The sequence below is a fragment of the Rhipicephalus sanguineus genome, chromosome 2 (assembly GCF_013339695.2).
Source record: "Rhipicephalus sanguineus isolate Rsan-2018 chromosome 2, BIME_Rsan_1.4, whole genome shotgun sequence".
Taxonomy (NCBI): Eukaryota; Metazoa; Arthropoda; class Arachnida; order Ixodida; family Ixodidae; genus Rhipicephalus; species Rhipicephalus sanguineus.
Window position 1 is genome coordinate 127,054,384 of NC_051177.1, and position 20,662 is coordinate 127,075,045.

Genomic DNA, 20,662 nt, shown 5'->3' on the forward strand with positions numbered 1-20,662 from the left:
TTCCACTTGTAGCATTCCTTATTTTGTAATATCTTGAACCATATTGCAGTGAAAAACGAAACGTTTTCAAGCAAACAGCAGTGCCACAACAGAACAACATAATGGGTAATAGTTGGTGTATATTTGTACTTTTTTTAGTGTGCAGACAGTACATTACTAGGAGACAGCAGTGTATTAAAATATTAAAAAAAAGAAGACGGAAGGAAGAAGTTTAAATTAACCATGAGTGGAACCCACAGACAACAGCACTACCAAGCTGTCCGCGTTGCGCGTTAACCGGCTACACCACCCGCGCGCTTTTCTTTCTTTCTTTTTCTTTATTGGATACCGCCCGTGCGCTTGGCAGTGCGAAGGCTTCATTTTTTTTTAGTAAAAGCTGCGACCTATAATATCTGTGTTCTACTTAATAACCATCGCGCCAATTAAATCAGTGCCACGTCGTCAACACCCGGCGTGATCTAGATATGAATAGCTCCGTACTGTTCCGAGACGCGCTAGTTGCGATCTCGCTCGATCACTAACTCCGCACTGAACAAAGGCTAATTACCTCAATAAACAAAGATTTTCTACCGTACAGGGAGCTCTAATGTACGTGCTAGCGTCGTAAGTACGTAGCGGCGACACCAGCAGAGTACGATAGCTTGTTAATTCATTTTGCTTCGACGCAATGTACGTACGAAATACCACTGTTTGAAAGAGAAAATGCTGTCTTATGTGAAAATTCTACTATTTTTTTATCGACCCCTGATTAAATAAGAACGCACTGTACATACAAGTAATGAAGAGCACTGCTTCGACCGCCGATGGAAAAGTAAAGCGCACTGTCTGCGCTAGAAGCCTGTCGTCTGCTATGAAAACGCAAACAACAAAAAAGGCAAATCTGCTGAAGTACTATTTGGCTTACATTGCATAAATTGCTCTTCAAGATAAGCTATTATTTTCATTGTAAACTATGTTTTTCGAATAACATGCGTGCACTTTTTAATTTTACTCGCTCACGTGTTTTTCTTTTTTTTTATCAACTCTACGAGCCAAAGCCATCCACAGTCAAAGCCAAATGTCATTTATTTTTTGTTCTGTGTCGGCGTCTCGTGAGCTCGTTACGTCTTCAAGAACATTAATTTCATCTGAGAACGTGCCGCCCTCTCTTTTGCGATGTGCAAAGATCGTGCGCAAGTCATGCGTTTTTTGGAGCGCCAGTCACGTACGAGTCGTTCAAGGAATCGAAGGAATGTACTACGGGCGCTCGTAGGACTCCGCAGCATGTCCGCAGCTGATGGCTGACGCCCGTGGCTACCGACACGAGACCGGCTACCGACTGCGTGACAGTATGAAAGGTAAGTGGCACATGTTATTATGCAAAGTACGCAACTCAGCGGAAGGCTGTGTTATCGCACGCGTACGAGGCGTTGTAGAGACGCAGCCTTATGCCCATTTGCGAGTGACAAACATTGTCATTGTCCCCGCTACCGATTCGCTATGACTACGCTCATACGAGCAGAAAGAGCCACGACGCATCGGTACGGCTTTACGGAAGGAAATTTGTAACAACTGAGATAACATGCATGCGTATGATGATCGATTTGTCTGATGAGCATCATAGTGAGCAGGACGCAGGCGTCACTCGTATTGCATCGTTGTTAAGACAGCAAAGCAATGCTGCAACGCCATTTACTGTGCAGCCTTGTGCTCACGTTCGTGTGCAATGCGATTCGTGTGCGAAGCGGTATAATAAGCTGAAACTAATGGTGAAGTGTTGACTATGCGCTTAGACACTGACTTGAACTGGGTAAACGTAATAATGTTAATAGTGAGCTGGAGCCGTGTTTTCAGCATAGCGTAGAGACGTGTTCGTGCAGTATGTGCGTGTGTATCACCTTCACTTGTCAGTAATATTGTACGAACGAGCATCCACGATTATGAAAACTGGCATGCACAATGCGAGATTTCATATTCTGTCAGAGTGACCATGTGAACCTTATCCGAAGCAGCAGATTTCATATTCTGTCAGTGTTGCTTTTTATACATGAGTGTACTGCCTTCACGTAGTTGTATACATTACACTGCTGTGTGGTAGTGGTTTAATTAGCATGGTACTGTGCGGTTGCTTATGTAAACAGGTTAGGAGGCAGAAGGATCTGAATAGGCTAGTTGTCTCATGAGGAATGTAAGTGTGCTAGCACAAACAAGACAAGGACAGAAGAAAGATGTAGCAACAGGACCAGCACTCTTACGCGTCTACCTTCTGTCCTCATCTTGTTTGTGGTAAGACACGTGGGTGCATATAATTTAGCAACAGGCTGTTTATGTAATGCTTTTGTTGCCCATTTAATGCTTCAGAACAAATAAAATAGATTGTGCATATATAAACACGCCTTGACAAAGCAAATTTCATGCTGTTATGCCGAACACCTAACAAAAGCCTGTCACGTGGTCACTTGCTTTTGTTTCAGCTTCTGAATACTGTTTATTTTTATTAGTTTCTAACTTCAAGAAATTGCACGTCAAATTGATTAATGCTTCTTGACCTTATAATAAGTGCATTGAAAGTATTGCACGCAGTTACAAAGTGTGACCTTACACATATTCAATGCTGCTGCCTGCACAGCTCTGTCATGCTTACTGTTTCTCATTTCTCCCTAACTTATTGCTTACCGTAAAATCCCGAGCAAGCGCCCCCCCCCCCTCCCTTCTTCGGGAGATTTCAAATATGCGACCCATTCTCTCCTCCCACCATTTTCACTGTTTTCATTTGTCCAACGAGTGTGAATGAAAACAGGGAATGCATGCGTATTCAATAAAGCATTTCATTAGAAGCACGGGTGTGCATTTTGTATTCTTAGCGGCTCATCCACGGCCACCTTCAATTTTGATTCATGACCGAGCAAGGGCCCCCCTCCAAATCTTGTCGGATTATCCCTCACTGTAGGGGTGGCGCTTGCTCGGGATTTTACGGTAGTGTTTCTTACTTTCCCCTTTTTAGACACATGCATACAACGCGGTAAGGTAGGCCGCTTTGCTAGAGAGAAAATTGGTGCAGTCGAATATGTAAATAATCCTCGTACCTCTCAGGAGTCGCATACACCTCGCATAGCATGTATAATGTACAGTACTCACGGATTGAAATAGGACACTTGGAGCGCATATGGCCGCCGGTATATGCAGCGCCGCTCGTGGATCCTCATGGAACCAAGGTGGTGCATTGGGGTATAAAGCAAGGGGGAGAACATCTGCGCAGCAGGATTGCTCCTTCCGGTCGCCAACAAGCCGGCCTGTAGTTCACCACGCTGAGAGTGTGGCGCTGGAAGGCTTGCGCGCTTTCATATGCCGACCGAAATGGCTTGCCGGTGTGCACCTCTTATATTGCCGCGCGAGCAGAGGGCGCTCTCGTTACACGCGCTTTGGGGATGCAGCACGAATGCTGTGCAAGACTAAGGGATTGTGCCTTACAGTGTGCATGTAAGCAGTCTATTCTGCCAACATTTAAGTGCAGGGCCCGCTATCGTCGCAGTTAATCGCAGTGACAAATCACGGTGAAATGAAATAATGCCTGTGTTATTCCCGCTTTCTTCGCCCATGTTCAACGCCCAATCTGCATCGTGTTGCAAGCAGCGGCCAATGTAGCGTCAACGAACACATGTAAGGCACAATCTCTTAGCTGAATCCTGTGTCTTACTTGCACAGCGTGCGTTCCACATCGCCAAAGCGCGTGTAACGAGAGCGTCCTCTGCTCGCGCCGCAATATAGGAGGTGCGCTCTGGGGAGCCATTTCGGTTGGCATACGAAAGCACGCAAGCCTTGCAGCGCCACGCTGGCAGTGTGGTGAACTAAAAGGCCGACTAGCTGACGACCGGAAGGAGCAAACCTGCTGCGTCGATGTTCTCCTCCTCGCTCTATACCTCAATGCAACACCTTCGTTCCATGAGCACCCACGAGCGCCGCTGCATATACCGACGGCCATGTGCTCCGAGTGTCCTGTTTCAATCCGTGGGTACTGTGCACTGCACATATAATCACAATTAGCTCTGATCGATTCATTTGTTCAGTTATGCTCTGCTTAAAAAGCGCAAATGAAGGAAAAGTGTTGGCATTTGTCGGTTCGGTGCATTACCTGGCCATCCTTTTTTTAAATTATTTTTTGTTCTTACTTTAAGAACTATGGCAGCACAAGTTAGGAGGCAGACACAAACAAAGTGACGCACAACACAAAGCCTCAAATGCTACTTGATAGTTTTATACAGGCAAAAGGGACAGAAAACTGGAAATCAGGTAGGGGGGGGATAAGTGGGTCTGAGTCCATTTAGTTATGCATCACTGTCGGGAGGAAATGAAAAGTGTAAGAGCAGTGAAAGTACAGTGTCACATATGGTTGCTGAGTCGGTTGGCCTTCAAAAGTCACAGCCGCACTTTTGTGGCTTTCAGCAGCCTTGATATTGTGACAAAGTAGGACAGTAGCACTGGCAATTGGGCGAGTTGGTACGGATGCATAGATTTAGCACGGTGCAACAATTCAGACGAAAAGACGAACAATCGATGGCACTTGTGTTCGTGTGATCATTCATTTTTCATCTGCCTTGTTGCGCCGTTCTAAAAGTAGGAGAGACAAGAAAAACCAGAGAGCATGACAGATTGACCGGCTTTATAGATACTGAACAAGCAGTGTCCTCATTTTTTCATTGAACTAAGGAACCCATGCGTTTCATTGTCGTCACCATGCCCTGGCAGGTACACGTGAAATCTGTGCGGCATTTGACCCATGCTGAAAATTGTGTTACATCGTCGTCGCTATGCCGTGGCACATACATACTTCAATATGGCCGTGGGAGTATGCACAACTATGGTCCTGACATCTTGTTCAACATTCTATTTGGCTGCCAAGAGAATGCCTTGTAATCAGAGGCTCAGAATAGAAGCCAGCATGTGACAGCTCTCAGCATGTGTTCTGCACAGCACTGTTTTGCCCCAAGCTTCTAAAATCATGCTTTATTTATGGTACCACTCATGCCGAATTTGCCTTTGCTGCTGCATTACTATCGTCTAATCTCATTTGTCGTAAGTGTAAATACAGTGAAACCTCGGTGATACGATCACAGCTGATACGAATTTCGGGGTGATACGAATTTTTCGTTGGTCCCGGCCAAGGCCCATTAGCCTGCAATGCAATGGAGTACGGTTGTTGCGAACCAATTTTCACCCAGTGACGTTTGATACGAACGTATGCTACCGCACAGGTACGAAGAGGTGCTGTTGGTGCTGTCCTGGAAGATGTACCAAGCACGTGCGAGCACGGGAACGGAAGCGTGGGCATGAGCGCCGCACCGCCAAATTGTCAGAATCACGGTATCAGAAAACACTTTTCTTACGGTCAGAATAAACCCTCAGAGACGCGTCACGGCCTCCGAGATTGTGTGCCCGAATCTTTGAAGCTCTTAAGTGCCTCCGTGTGCCTTCGCATTTAGATTACAGAGGATATTAGTGCCATGCTTCTTTTTCTAATGCGTCGATGCGGGCTCCTGTCGTTGTACTGTGTTGACACGTGCCTGCCTCATGCATCAGACATCCTATGAAAGGTGGACGAGGATCAAAAGAAGACCAGGACGGTCTTTGCGAAGGAGTCATGCCTCGCAGTGTCAACATGCACGACCGTTGATTTCGCACTTGTGTGGGCATGGCCGTAAATATCCCAAAAACATCCCCAACACCTCCACGATAACAAAGTCATAACACAAGACCGTGGTTCTGTAATTTTGTGGCCTTGATCCATGGCGTCAAAGCGCTTCTTTCGTTACTTTTACTGCAGTACTCCGGTGTCATGAAAAAAAAAACTAAAATTTTAAAGGGGCTACTGCTGTCGCGGGTCACAACGCACCTGGTTCATTAATTAAATATGCGCGCATGGGCCATATATTTATCAGTACTGGTATGATTGCCGACATCTAAAAACTTAACTGACAATCGTTCAGGGTTCTTGCGGACATTTCTGCGGCCCTGAAAAACAATAAATGAAAATGCACGCCAGCTTTCTTTTGTCGCATGCTAATTTTTCATGCTTTCTGCTGATACGAATTTTAAATGATACGAATATTTTTGGTAGTCCCGTGAGATTCGTATCACTGAGGTTTCACTGTAGTAGTGGGGCATGCTCATGCATAAATATCGTTCCTCTCCTGAACTTTTGGAATGGGTATCAACGGAAGAGTGTCTGAAGATATTTCACCACCATAGAAAGGAGATGAGATTCGTCTCGTTCTGTCTTGTCTCCCTTCTATCGAGGCTACATGTCTTGTGTATTTCAGTTGAGGTGTGATTCTACAAGAGATCAAACATGCATGTCCAGTCGATATTTTTGTTTTGTCTGGTTTTTTTATGTTATGCGGGCACATTGAAAGCGCATGGAACCGAAAATTTTATTTCCAAAAAACGCTCCCAGCGCGGCAAAAAAATATTTGAAAGCGGCGCGCGGCGTCCAGTTTTTCCTCACTGCAGTATTTTTAAATTTTACGGCCGAATTTAACGCGAACTATAAATTCTGTGTCGAAAACTTTTTCTGTTGATTTTAATACACATTACTGTGAATTACACCCATGCTTTCTTTATGCCGTCCTCAAAAGGAGAAAAATGTGAAAAAATGACAAACAGGGCCCAAATCAAAAAAGTTTGCCAAGTTTGATGTGCCTTGGTTCCTTTTCTATTTCACACAGAAACTTCAAAACAGTGTCAAATACACAAAAAAGCCTTTGCAACATTTCTGCTGTAGATCGTTTTCCTACAGGCAGCGCAAAAGAAGAAAAAAATAGTTAAAAGAAGCAACTTTTTTCTAAAAAGCTCGTCTTCAAAAAAATAAAATAATAAAAAACTCCGGTCTCAATTCTGACGACAATTTTTTATCGAAAAGCACTTATGTCAATGAAAACGTGGTTTTAATATCATATGCCCTCATTTGCATTATTCAGGAGATATAACAGGCCAAAATGACCCTTGCTGTGTGTGCTCACTTCAGTGCGATTTATGTTCGTTATCAGCTTGCATTGTGCGTAAATCTAGTTTTAATTGTTTTGCTGCAGCAAAACTTTGCTCTGGTGACTTGTCGTCAAGAAAAATGTGTTCTCAGATTTTATTTGTGTCTAGCATGTGCGAAAGTGCTAAAGGGCTAATGCCTACGCAGTTTGCAGCCTACAACCTGAACTTACCCTGCCATTATTCGCTAATCAGGAGCACGCAAGACACCGTGAGCACATGGTTTAGGTAACTTTGCCAAAACTCGCCTTGCACACCAAACAAAGCATCTGTATGCAGCGGCAGGCCAGCTTAATCTGCAACTAAATGCCACAATCTGGCCATAGGTCGGCAAAAATAATGCAACTCACTCCGACTCACTTAAAAAATATATTTTGCACTGAGAGCTCACTCGGACTCAGACTCACCGAAATTTTCCTCAGCCAGACTCACTCGGACTCAGACTACTAAACTTTTTCTCAACTGGACTCACTCGGACTCAAACTCACCAACACCTTGCTCAGCCGGACTCACTCAGTGTCAGACTCACGGCTTGAACTGAGTCTGAGTGAGTCGACTCATGAGTTCGCTGGTGTAAAGTTAGCTTTTCCGATCATGGTGTAAATGCTCTTTAACGCCAATATTTCACATAATCGGTGCTCTACAATACACCTTTTGATCTTATACCTTCAAATAGTAGTTATGAGTGGTTGCAATCCAGTAAGGACTGTAGAAGGGTACGCATTTGGGCTGGTTGGTTCATGATTACGGGTGAAAAACAGCGCTAAAAAAGATGGGACAAGAAAGGACACGAGACCACGGCGCTGACTAACAACCAAATGTGCTTTATTCGTTCAGTCAGCGTAAATATACTTCACCACTATCGTAATGAAATTACAGAAAACTCAGCCTGCGCAGAGGCAGCAAGGCGATCAACGAGACATGAGTTCTATCTCCTTCGGAAGGCGGGAAATCGAGGGGAGGCTTACACATGCCTCGCCGCTATTGTAGATGCGATAAGCTTCTGAAATGAGGCGCGCGCGCTCGTCATGGTATTTTGACAAGAAAGTGGTATCGTTAAAAGATGGATGGCAACCGCAACTGTTACAGTGAAGAGATAACTGACTATCTGTAGCTTGTTTCTGAACCTTGTTCGAATGCTCGCGCATGCGGTCATTAGCGCACCGCCCCGTTTGCCCGACATAGTAACGCCCGCAAGAAAGTGGAATCTTGTATACAACTTCTTGACAACATTCAACAAACTTCTGCCTGTGCTTCTTAGTGCATCTTCTTTTCTTCTCTTCTCGGTTGACTTGCTGGCACAGGCTACCAAGCTTATTTTGGGCAGAAAACAACAGCCTAACGCCTGCCCTGCTGACAACTTTCTTGAGATTGTGCGCTACTTTGTGCACGTACGGGATAACCGCAACAGTTTGCTTCGAGTTTGTCTCGGATTGCACAGCAGCTGAGCGCTTGTTTTTAAAGCCTGCTACGAGGCTTTCGGCAATGTTAGTCAAAAGCGTTGCTGGAAAACCTGCGAGCTCCAGGCGTGCTACTTGTGAAAGAAAACTTGCTTCAACTTGGTGGTCACAGGACCTCTCTAGCGCCGCCTTCATGGAAGCTCTTGCAATTCCGCGTTTTACAATCTTCGAGTGCGCAGAGGAAAAAGGGAGAAGGCTCTTTTGAGATCTGGGCGCATAACTCCAACATACATGGCTATTTGAGAACGAGAGTTCCAATTCTAAGAAGCGCAGTTTGCTGTCTGAGGGATGATCAGTGGTAAGTTCAAAAGAACTTAATTCCGCGAGGAACACGTCAAAAATTGTAGCAGCAGCAGGCTGCGCGTCAGAAGGGTTAGTGCTGTAAAAGATTAAAAAGTCATCCACGTATCGCATCACCTTTACCGTGCTCGTCTTACTTAGCTTGCTCTCAAGATTGCGGTCATAGCTGGCTAATAAAATGTCACTAAGAACAGGGGCGATGCAAGAGCCTATGCACACACCTTTCCGCTGTATAAAAAGCTTATCTTCCAAGCAGACGAAGGTGGATCGCATATAAAACTTTAAAAACTCTAAAAACCTGTCCACAGTGATTCCACTTGCGTTTTGAAACTTAAGAGCCCCATATTTGTAAATACAGTTGCTAACTTCTGTACACTCATCTTACTGAGGCAACGAATAATATAAGTCCTTGATATCCACGGAAAAGGCACGCACGCCCACTGGACACTCATCCCGGAGAAAGGCAGAGACAGTACCTGGCGTCCTTATGAGGTAGGGGTCGTCGACATCAAGGAGGCACAAAAACTTTTGCAGAAACACTTCCACTTCTCCTTGCCAGGTTCCGCGCTCAGAAACAATGGCCCGGAACGGGCACTGTTCCTTGTGGGTCTTGGCGCTGAAGAAGGCCGAAAGGCTGGTCTCTTTGCAGGCCTTTACGGAGGATGCCAGTTTTGCAAGCCCGGCTTTTTCGTAAAGGCCTGCAAAGAGACCAGCCTTTCGGCCTTCTTCAGCGCCAAGACCCACAAGGAGCAGTGCCCGTTCCGGGCCATTGTTTCTGAGCGCGGAACCTGGCAACGATAAGTGGGAGTGTTTCTGCAGACGTTTTTGTGCCGCCTTGATGTCGACGATCCCTACCTCATAAGGACGCCAGGTACTGTCTCTGCCTTTGACCGCATGCGCGAGCATTCGAACAAGGTTCAGAAACAAGCTACAGATAGTCAGTTATCTCTTCACTGTAACAGTTGCGGTTGCCATCCATCTGTTAACGATACCACTTTCTTGTCAAAATACCATGACGAGCGCGCGCGCCTCATTTCAGAAGCTTATCACATCTACAATAGCGGCGAGGCATGTGTAAGCCTCCCCTCGATTTCCCTCCTTCCGAAGGCGATAGAATTCATGTCTCGTTGATCGCCTTGCTGCCTCTGCGCAGGCTGAGTTTTCTGTAATTTCATTACGATAGTGGTGAAGTATATTTATGCTAACTGAAGGAATAAAGCATATTTGGTTCTTAGTCAGCGCCGTGGTCTCGTGTCCTTTCTTGTCCCGTCTTTTTTAGCGCTGTTTTTCACCCGTAACCAGTAAGGACGTTTTTATGAGATGTGCGACTCACACGAGATATTTCTATCAAGAACTTCCCATGCAAGAGTTTGCGGGAGGAGGTAATGGAACCCTCCCTTAGCCCCACCGCCCCCACTCACACCTCTTATCAATAAACATTGTGGTGGAGCATGATTGCTAGTGCGTTGAGGCACGTCTGAATAGATTTGAGTATAAATGTAAGCCGGTGTAAGGCTGATAGTAATGCCGATAGGTGAGTAGATAAGTCCATTGGTCGGCAATGAAGGGTGGAGCTCGCTCAGACTCGCTCAATAAATATATGTTGCGCTTAGGGCTCACTCGGACTCAAACTCACTAAAGTTTCCCTCAACCGGACTCACTTGGACTCAAACTCACCAACGTATTGCTCAGCCGGACTCACCCAGACTCAGACTCACGGCTTGATCTGAGTCTGAGTGAGTCGACTCATGAGTGCGTTTGCCGACCTATACAATCAGCAGGCGCACTGTTATTGAGGTGCTTTCTCACTGCCTGCTTGCTTCCCTTTCATTACGTGCATTGTACAGTCTAACCATCTTCCCCATTCAACGCACACTGTGCTAAACAGCATACGTAAAAAGTTATCTCAGTCATTTCTGAGTCGTTAATTTCGCTTCCAGCTATCATGTTTTCGGCGTAGCAGGTAACGTCTTCCTGTATCATCTTAACCTTTACCTCAGCATTTCAGCAGCCAGAAAATGTGCGGTGCGGCACGATTAAGCCATAAGTGGCCGAAGCTGCCCAATTTATGATGTTTTGTTGGCACTTTACTAAAGTGCTTTCCCACGTTGAGAACAGCAGACGTCACTGGTGGCGCCAGACGGGCATTATCCTTAATTTTGACAAGGAGTCTGGCCCACAAATTAATTATCACACCCCAAAGCATTTAGACATCCTTGGTCATAAAATATGAAACCATGAGTAGTTAAGTGAGCAAATGTGTGCGGCGGTGTTCAGTATAAACGTTTCGACTTGGTCTAGCTGTTCACTACACGGGATGCATGCAGCCCATGGCTAGGTCTGAGTATTCTGTGCCGATTACTTACGCATCCGCAAAAAGAAGATTGCCGAGAAAAACATTTTTGTTGCGTCAATTTTCTTTCATTCCTGCTTTTGTTGTTGTCTTCCTCCAGAAGCTACTGCCATAGGGTGAGGATCTTCGCGACACCTGTGAGGTCTGCTAGCATTGCTTTACGCGCCTCAAGGAAAACCTGTCTACATCTATGAGAATTGCGATGAGGTAGTCGAGGCATTTCTTCAGGAAGAAGAAGCGATTAATATCTTGAACAGGTGCGCCCACCTTTCCTCTGATGCCTGTAGGTGAGGTTCTAGGCTGCAAACTACATACGCGTTAGCCCTTCAGAGGATGGCAGCAGCCCATTTTCGCACACACTAGACACAAATAAAATCTGAGAACACGTTTTTCTTGACAAGCTACCAGAGCAAAGTAGATTTACGCACAATGCAAGCTGATAACCACTGATCACACTAAGTGAGCACACACAGCAAGGGTCATTTTGGCCCGTTATATCTCGTGAACAAAGCAAATGAGGACATATGATATTAAAACTGTGTTTTCACTGACATAAGCGCTCTTCGATAAAAAATTGTGGTTAATATTGAGACCGGTGTTTTCTTCATCTTATTTCTTGAAAATGGACCTTTTTTTAAAAAAACTGGCTTCTCTAACTATTTTTTTTCTTCTTTTGCGCTGCCCGTAGGAAAACGATCTCCTATAGAAATGTTGGAAATGTTCTTTTCTACATTTGACATTGTTCTGATGTTTCTGTGCGAAATAGAAAAGGCGCCAAGACGCATCAAACTTAGCAAACTTCTTTGATTTGGGCTGTGTTTGGCATTTTTTCACATTTTTTTTCCTTTTGAGGACAGCATAAAAAAAGCATGGATGTAATTCACAGTAATGCATAATAAAACCAACAGAAAAAATTTCAACACAACATTTATACTGCGCGTTAAATTTGCCCGTGAAATCCAAAAATATTGTGATGAGCTAAAACAGGATGGCCACACGGCCGCCTCCAAATAGTTTTTTGGCACGCTGGGAGCGTTTTTTGGAAATAATATTTTCGGTTCCGTGCGCTTTGAATGTGGCCACATAACATATAAAAAACCCAGGCAAAACAAAAAATATTGATTGGACAGGCATGTTCGATCTCTCGTGGAATCACCCTGAGGTAATTTTGCATCTCTTTCAATGTAGTTGCACCATCAGTGTCCAAATTTGCCATTTAAAAAAAAATGCTGCCCAGAATATCCCGTTAACTGGAGTTGTAGTTGTGCTGCCGTGACCTAGCTTAGTGCTCTCTTTACATACAGTATAAACATTCACCTTGAACATTACGGTTGGCTTTAGATGGATTGTGGCAGTTCAGAAAAATAAGTAAAATGAAGGTTGCAAATGCAGAGCTTAACTGCTAAGAAAGAATGCCTGAGTTCGCCTCTTCAAAATGGGAGCTGTTTCTTCTGCAGAAGTTTGGATGTCATGTTTTAAATTCTAAAAACCTCTTCTGCGACCTTGTGCAGGTCGATCTTGGCCCACGACTGTAAATGGAAAACCAAAAGTGGCGGTGGCGGTGTTCTCTGTCAGAGAAACAGCAAAAGTACTATCGCACAACGAAACATTGCACAACTGAAGCATCGCCTGTGCCTCATGCTGCTGTTTCATCAAAGATCAAGGTCATCGCCCTTGGAGGGACTTTATTCATGGCAGCGTGAGTGGCTGAATGGTCTTCTTTTTGTTCTGTCTTAGGCCGAATAATAGTATCCAAGTGCAACCTCGACAAAAAGCGCAATGGTTACAATGACGTCGTCCACTTACAAGTGCACGCCTCAGTTTTTACACAGGAATGTCAGCAGCCTCAACGTCATCCGGAAATCCAGTCTTGCTGCTCAAGCAGAAGGAAGGAAAAAGAGAGACAGGATAGAGAGTGGCCTTTTTTCTTCTTTCTGCTTGTGCAACAAGACCAGAATTTAGTATGAACCAGCTAATCTGCAAAGAAGTATTGTCTCAACATTATATTTGCACAGTACACGTGATGAGGTCTTGCTTATGCTGGCACGTAAGAAATTGGAGCGTTTTACTTCTGTCAGGCAACGGGAAGCTGGGAGGGCGTAAACAAATGGTGCTCCACAGTTTTCATGAATGCAGAAGTGTAACTGTTCATCGACAAGTTCTTTTGGTTTTTTCTACAATAGGAAGTCAGGTCTTCAGGTTTCATGCAAATACGTCTGTAACGGTTCAATAGGGAGGCAACTACTGGCGTTTCACAAGTGTTTGGAAGAACAACATTATGTTCAGGTACTGGGCAATGCATACTCTTTCTGTAAACATTGAAAGAGAGTGCTCCATTATTCCTGTTTACCAATACATTCAAAAAAGGTAGTTCCCAGTCTGCCTCCATCTCCACCATGAACTGAAAGAAATCTACTTGATAGATTAGATGCATTTGGAAGCTTCCAAAGCAGAGCGATTAATCACACACACAAAGAAAGATAATATTCATAGCACACAAAAATAATTGGTTTTGGGCTGAAAGAAGCAATGGAATTATATTCCAGCCACTGCATTGTCAGATTCGTGTGCCTTGGACTTGCACTTAACATGGGCTTTTCGAAACACACGTAGTTATTGCCCAGGGAAAAACTGAGGAGCCTCTTCAAGGCGTAAACATCAATTTGAGACCTTTCTTGTAGGGCTGGATGAGCGTTGAGAGCAGCAGTACGCACTTCAATGGTCATGTCAATGATAATATAAGTAACCATAACTGTATACTTCCATGCCCACTGACATTGTTGTTGATGTGAAAGTCCACAACTCGCCAATGAGTGACTGTCACAGTGGCTGCAAAATCACGCCCTCACTTCTTTCAGCCCAACAAACAAACATTTCAGCCAAGCATTTTTGTGTGTTATGTACTATCTGCATCAAATGAAACCCGAGCAGCGGCAAGCCTTCGCAATGGTATAGTGCGCGCCGTCCAGTTATCGCCATGGATGGGCGCGCGTATGCGCAGTGCGGCCAAACCGGATGCACGCGCCTGTCAATGGTAATGACAGGACGGCGCGCACTGTACCATTGTGAAGGCTTGCCGCTGTTTGGGTTTCATTTGACGCAGATAGTACATTATTGTTTTTGCCTGATTAAGTGCGCTGCTCTGAAAGCTTTCACACCCATTTAACTCTTTCCCTGGAGAGTTTTTTTTGGCCAAAATCGATACAAAAATACCCATATTTTTTATTTGGCTGGTTGATTCTAAGTGTCTTGAAACAACTAAAAAAATTATTCAAGGACACTTTATTAGCATTATACATGCGACATATTTTTTGTATGTTATAAAATATGCAGATGATTGGCTTCACCGCACTGCACCACGGAAAGCACCCTAACATCTCCTGCCTTCAGTGCAGAAAATGTCTCATTGAAATTTGAAATGTAAAGCGCAATTGGACTAGCGAGTCCTTGAAAACAAACCTTTAACGTGCTGGTAGGCGTTTGGTTACATCTAACGGCGTCCTCTGTCGACGTATTGAGGCACGATCGTCATCCGAATCCAGCAGTTTAGAGAAACTATGCTGCTTTTTGTAGTCACTGCCGCATTCACAGGAGAACTGCAATTCTTCATTTCACAACACTTCGGCAAACAAGCACTTTTTTTTTTGAATGGAGCTGTTGCAAGCAAGCACGCACCTCTTGCGCACAGTGGAGGATCCCATTTTCTAATTCCAGTTGCCAGAATCAAGCCCTTCCTTGACTAAAATGCATGTTTTGAGCGTGTTTTTAAATTTTTTACTGTGCCATCTGTTACAGCCAAAGAGAAGACAGCTAATTGAATCAGGGTAGCTTAACTGCGGCGCCTTCAAATGCTTGTTTCAGGGTGGACGAGCCTAGCTCGTCTTTGGTGTGGGCGGTACGGTACAAATTGTGTGGACGAGCTCAGCTCATCTTTGGTAAGGAAAGGGTTAAGCCATCGGGTAGATTCCAGTAAATTCACAGTAGACATGGAGCAGATTAGAAATTAACATTCTTTTGGATGAGTTGGCAAAAAGGAACAACAGAACACTGCATTCCTTCAGTGTTTACAGAAAGGATACACAGGGACTGGTACCTGAGCTTAATGTCTGCCCATCTGTGCATAATGTCTGCATTTGCCAGAGGTCAGCAGTTGCCCCTCTTGGACCGTTTACAGTCGCATTTGCACGAAACCTGAAGACCTGACTTGCTAAATGTACAAAACTCAAAAGTACTTTTCGACAAATAGTTCCACTCTTGAGTACATGAAAACTGTGGAACACTGTTTGTCCAAACCCTCCTGGCCTGCCAGTATCCGACAGAAGTAATGCGCTTCTTACATGCCAGGGTAAGTGAGACCTCATGACGCGTACAGTGTAGTTATGATGTTGGGGCTGCTAACCTTCCTGCGTACAAACTTGGGCAAGGGCTCATATGGGGAAAAGACAAGCTGCCAAAAGAAGTCCTTATAGGCATTTTCTGCAAGATTCCCTGAGCAGACTGGGCGAGTGTCTACACCAGGGAGACTTACACAGCAGCTGCACCAACTTCATAACAATATCGATAAGAAAAAGATGACGGAGCACGCAAGAAACAACTGAGCACAATACAGACTGGGTGAATTGTATATAGTACAATTGGCCAGTAAAGAAAATGGAAGTCATGTTTGTATCTGAAATCCTTTGAGATACAAGCGCTTTTCTGTTGTACTTTCTTCGATTACGATCAATGCAATTGTGTTGCCCTTTTTTGCTGGTGCCCTCGAAGGCTGTGCACATATGAGCTTAGAAGCTCCCATGATTCCAAGTCTCTTCATGGGATTAATTTTAGTGTCAGTTTCACCGGCATTGTTGAACTTGATGCGGTAATCGTGTTTCTCACAATAATGGTTGAGAGCATCGCGCTCTGAACAACACCCACTTTGGAGGATTGGCTTAAGAAGTGGATAGGCTAACAGAAATGGACTTATATAATTTGTGTGATTGTTGAAAAAAAAGTTAGAATAATCAGTATGAATTAATAATGGTTATTTCAAAATTTAGATCAAAATGAAGGGACAAGGGGGCAGCACTAGAATGAATACAAAGGACAAGAAGACAGGACATGCGCTGTGTCCTGTCTTCTCGTCCTTTGTATTCGTCCTAGCACTGCCCCCTTGTCCCTTCATTATGAACCCAAACCAACTCGCCTACCTATTTGTGATTCTGCTAGGTCAGAATCTTGATTCAGTAAAAGATTAATTGAATTTTAACTAAAAGAACCATAATAATCTAATTAATGCTGAAGGGCCTCAAAACCAGCTTCACTATTTTTAACATTTCAAGTAAATGTGTGCTTCGAGTTCAAACTTTTGCAACGATAAACAATGCCAAACATAGCCACGGAATAAAAAACAATCTTGTGCTCCTCTTTGGGCCTTTCGGTATCCCCAGAGTTGGTAGTGACGTGACCAGAAAATCTGATCATGTCAGCAGCTGAGAGAACCTGTTTGTCTGCCTGCAGGTATGCATATTCGCGGCTTATCCTTCTCGCACGGTGAGGAGAAATACTTGCCCAGGAGGAGAGATAAGTTAACGAATGGAGTGTAGCGCATCAAAGAGTGAAACGAGGGAGGGCTGCATTTTGATCATCATACGCATGTAACTCCGCTAATAGACCAGCATTTCAAAAAATTCTCGTGGCCACATGTTCACTGTAGTAAGGCAGAGTGACCGTGACTGGTATGCAGGAAACACGACTCGTGTAAAGGAAGTGAGGAAATTTGAAGTAAGGTACGTTGAAGAAGAATATCTTAGGAAAAAAATTGCTAGTCATGTGATATATACAACTACACAGGTTATTGTATGCTATGCGTAAAGAACACTCCCAGGTTTAACAAAATAATTCAAGCATCCTTATCACTTTGTTAGATCGAGTTTTCACTGTAATCACTCAGTTCTTCTGTACCTGTTACATTCATAATATGAAAGTTAGCGAAAGTTAGTTTGCCTAAAATAACCTTCCTCATTCTTGTTTTCAATTGGGAAAAGTTTATTACCTGTTATAGGGAACAGAGTAAGGCACAAGGATGTCTTGTGGGCTAAGCAGGCATATAGATGACTGTCCAATCTAGCATGCAAGAACAACTGATTTATTCTCTCGAGGTGTTTTCTCAAGGAGCCTTAGCAATACACAGGGCCGCAACCAAATGGAGCTGAAAAGCAAGACGATGGCTCCACAAAATATGACACCCCCCGGTCCCCTTAGAGAAAATAATGCAAATGAAAAAAATGTACATGTTTGCTGTTGGGACATACAGAGGTGATGTTCTCAAACAGATGGTTCTGGCACCCACTTGTTTTTAACACACCCTAATTCAACATAAACCAGTTTTAAGCTGGGAAAAAATGAAGCATATGCCTCCTATTTTTAAACCAGAAAAGAATGCAGCACACAGAGTTTATGACTTGACATATCCTGATACGTAATATTTATTTTCACCATTCTCACACATGAACTGCATGCTTTTTAAATAAGTCTGCAGCTATCATGCCTCAACTTCACCAATTCAACCTTTGATGCATGCAATATTCAGAATATGAAGGACACATTTCATGATCTGTTGTGGCAAAATTTTATACCTAAAGCTTTTTAAATGAGCTTTCCTATTAAACCAGCACATTACTGTCGCCACTCTTTATACATTACATGGGAACTGTTTGGTCACCACCTTGTTGATTGCTTTACTGCTTTTGTGAGTGCTACAAACACAGTTTTGGTCGAATAGTGAATTGTAATGCGTGTGGAATTTTCAGACCTGTTTGCTGAAGAAATGCTGCACGCTGTAGCTGAGTAACTATGCTACTCATGTTATTTACATTCTGCTTAAATATCAGTGCTTGAAATGTGATAAGCATGTTATATCTGTTAGGGCTCTAACCACTTTTTGCAGGTTGCACAGCCACCTCATAACTGTTCCGTTGGCAATAGATTTCAGTATTTGTGTCCTGTGTGAAAATTTCGTCTAAAATAAAATTCACTTTTGCTTTATTTCAGATGGTTCGAGTTCCACACGGAGAATCCTGAAGCTAATTCTTCCAAGGCAGAGCGGGGCATGCTGAAAGTTATCAGAAGGCCGAAAGAATAAATCGGTGGTTCATCTGCATGTACAACCATCGTCAAGTGTTATCATGTACTGTTTTTTGCAGCTGCATAATATTAAACAGTCCGAGTCTGCCCCAGCAGCCCATATGGGTAACAGATGTTTTGATTAAGACTTCTTTTATGATGTCTCTGAAAGTAAGGCAGTATGCATTCAATGAATTCGAATTATTTCATAAACGTGGCTTCATGTGGTTGGATAAACCAGTTGCATAAATTGATGTGATATTTCCAGGAATGACAAGTTCCCTGTGAGATTCACACACTAGTTTTCTCACGCAATTGACTAGGTGGCAGTGTAAGGTGTCTAATAGAAATAGTGATAGGAACCACCACAGTTCTCGAAGTGGCTGACACCAACAAACTTTCCATAAGTACCAGTGAAACATGGCTTATTATTTGATGGCAACACTGTTCCTCAGATGTGCACCGTAGAGTAGCTCTAGGTCCCTGTCTTTATATGTTTAATATGCTACACTGCCCAGGTGCAGCAATATATGACACCCAAAATATCACAACGACGGTAAATCGTGCTGTCTCTGTGTGTTCGTCCATCGTCTTTTCCGCTGTTATTTTATGATTACGACCCAAAATATAAAAAGCTGATATATGGGCATATAAAAATTTGCCAGATATAGCCATATATGACATTATATAGGGATTCCATATATGGGTATATTAAAAATTGGGCAGATATGGACTTATATGGCCATATAAGTCCATATCTGCCCAATTTTTAATATACCCATATATGGCTTTTTTATATAAGTCCATATATGGGATTTTTGTAAGGGTAACTCTTGTGGCATGATTTCGCTCACTGAGGTTCATTGCACACCTACTAATGTGATAGGAAGTGTGCCAAGTTTTAATAAAAATATCTTTATTAGCAAGAACGTTATGACAGTTCGCGTGCGGAAAAATACCAAAAATGTAAGTTCTGGGAAAATCAACAAAGAAGATTTGAAACAGGTGCAGCGCTTACACAAGGTGATCAAGAGCCCTAAAATTTATGATATTTGTTGCCAGTTCCATCCTGGATCTTACTCTTGTGTGCCTTTGGTCGAGCGGCAACTCCTTTTTTTTTCTAGCTTGCTTTGTAGCATCGCGAGATTGGCGTCGAGTGCAAACTAACACTTACCATCACTTACAAAGACAACACCACATACACCCCACAATGTACGCGCGCAGCTGTCCGTGGTGTGGAGAACGGCCAACTCGCCCACATCACGTGGGAATGCCAATCGCGGCCCCCAAACGTCAATTCTCCCCTTTTGGGGACACAATCTCGATCAAGGCAGTGGGAGAGCCGGCTTGCTAGCAAGGATCGGGAGAGCCAGCTGGCTCTGCTCGACCAAGCCCAGCGAGCCGCAAAGGCCAGTGGAGCCCTGGACTGAGGACCCCACCCACTCGCCCAGAAACGTTATATAGGCAATAAATGTTTTAGGGGCGAAGCTCCTTAAGGCGGCACCCGTTCGTCCCTCGTAGTCGTAGTCGTAGTGCGTAACCAGTCTTACGCTTTGACCTCCAAGGCGGTGCCGGTGGGAGATTTTTCCTGTGCGTTGTTGAACAATAAAAAATTCGCAGCGGTAGCTAAAAGCCGACTTCTTCTGTCTCTCATTCCCATTAGCAGCCATTCTTTACCTCCAAGGTAGTGCCTGGTGAGATTTCTCCTGTGCGTAATTAAACAATAAAAATTTTGTTCAAAACGCCGTTGATTGATGAAATAAACCAACGAAAGACGCCAGATGTTTTGTAAAAGCAAAACGGAAGAACGCCAGATGTTTCTAAAGCAAAACGAAAAGACGCCAGCTGCTTAACGAAAGACGCCAGATGTTTTCTAAAGCAATGGTTTTCTAAACAATGAAAATTCACAGCGTACATGTAAAATTAAAGTGAGCTGCAAGTCGTCATAACTCATCGAACCTTTAGTATAAACGCGCCCGATCTCACGTCGGTGATGATGTACTGGGCAGAATTCACGGAAGATTCACGGTTTACCGATGAACCTCCGCAGCTTCGCCCACTCATCATCATTCACTCCGTGAATATGCTGTGATTTTTTTACTACTACTGCTCTTATGGGATGCTTTTGCGGTGTGGTGCCGATCATTTGTGAGGCAAGCTTTTGCACTGTAGAGGCCAGGCTCGACGGCAACTTGCTTTAAAATATCAAATGTGCTTCTGTTGCCATTATTCAAGTGACACATAGCGCCATAGAAAGCAAATTTCATGATTTACAGGCTCGCATACGTGTCAGTGAGATGTACGGCGTTGCGCGTGCTACTGGTGAGAAGTTTATGACTTATGATTAAAAATGATGGGTTTACAATGCTATTAGAACATTATTACATGTTCACACTTGATATAATTGTTACATAATTAAAAAACTACT

General features: G+C 43.8%; 1 long non-coding RNA gene across 1 annotated transcript; it reads left to right on the forward strand.

The window, feature by feature from the left end:
• Nucleotides 1-1,190: 1,190 nt before the first annotated feature.
• LOC125757501 (uncharacterized) lies at nucleotides 1,191-18,359 on the forward strand. Its single transcript, XR_007415272.1, has 3 exons — nucleotides 1,191-1,337; nucleotides 12,642-12,794; nucleotides 18,163-18,359. It is a non-coding gene; the product is annotated as an uncharacterized LOC125757501 (long non-coding RNA).
• The last annotated feature ends 2,303 nt before the right edge of the window (nucleotides 18,360-20,662 follow it).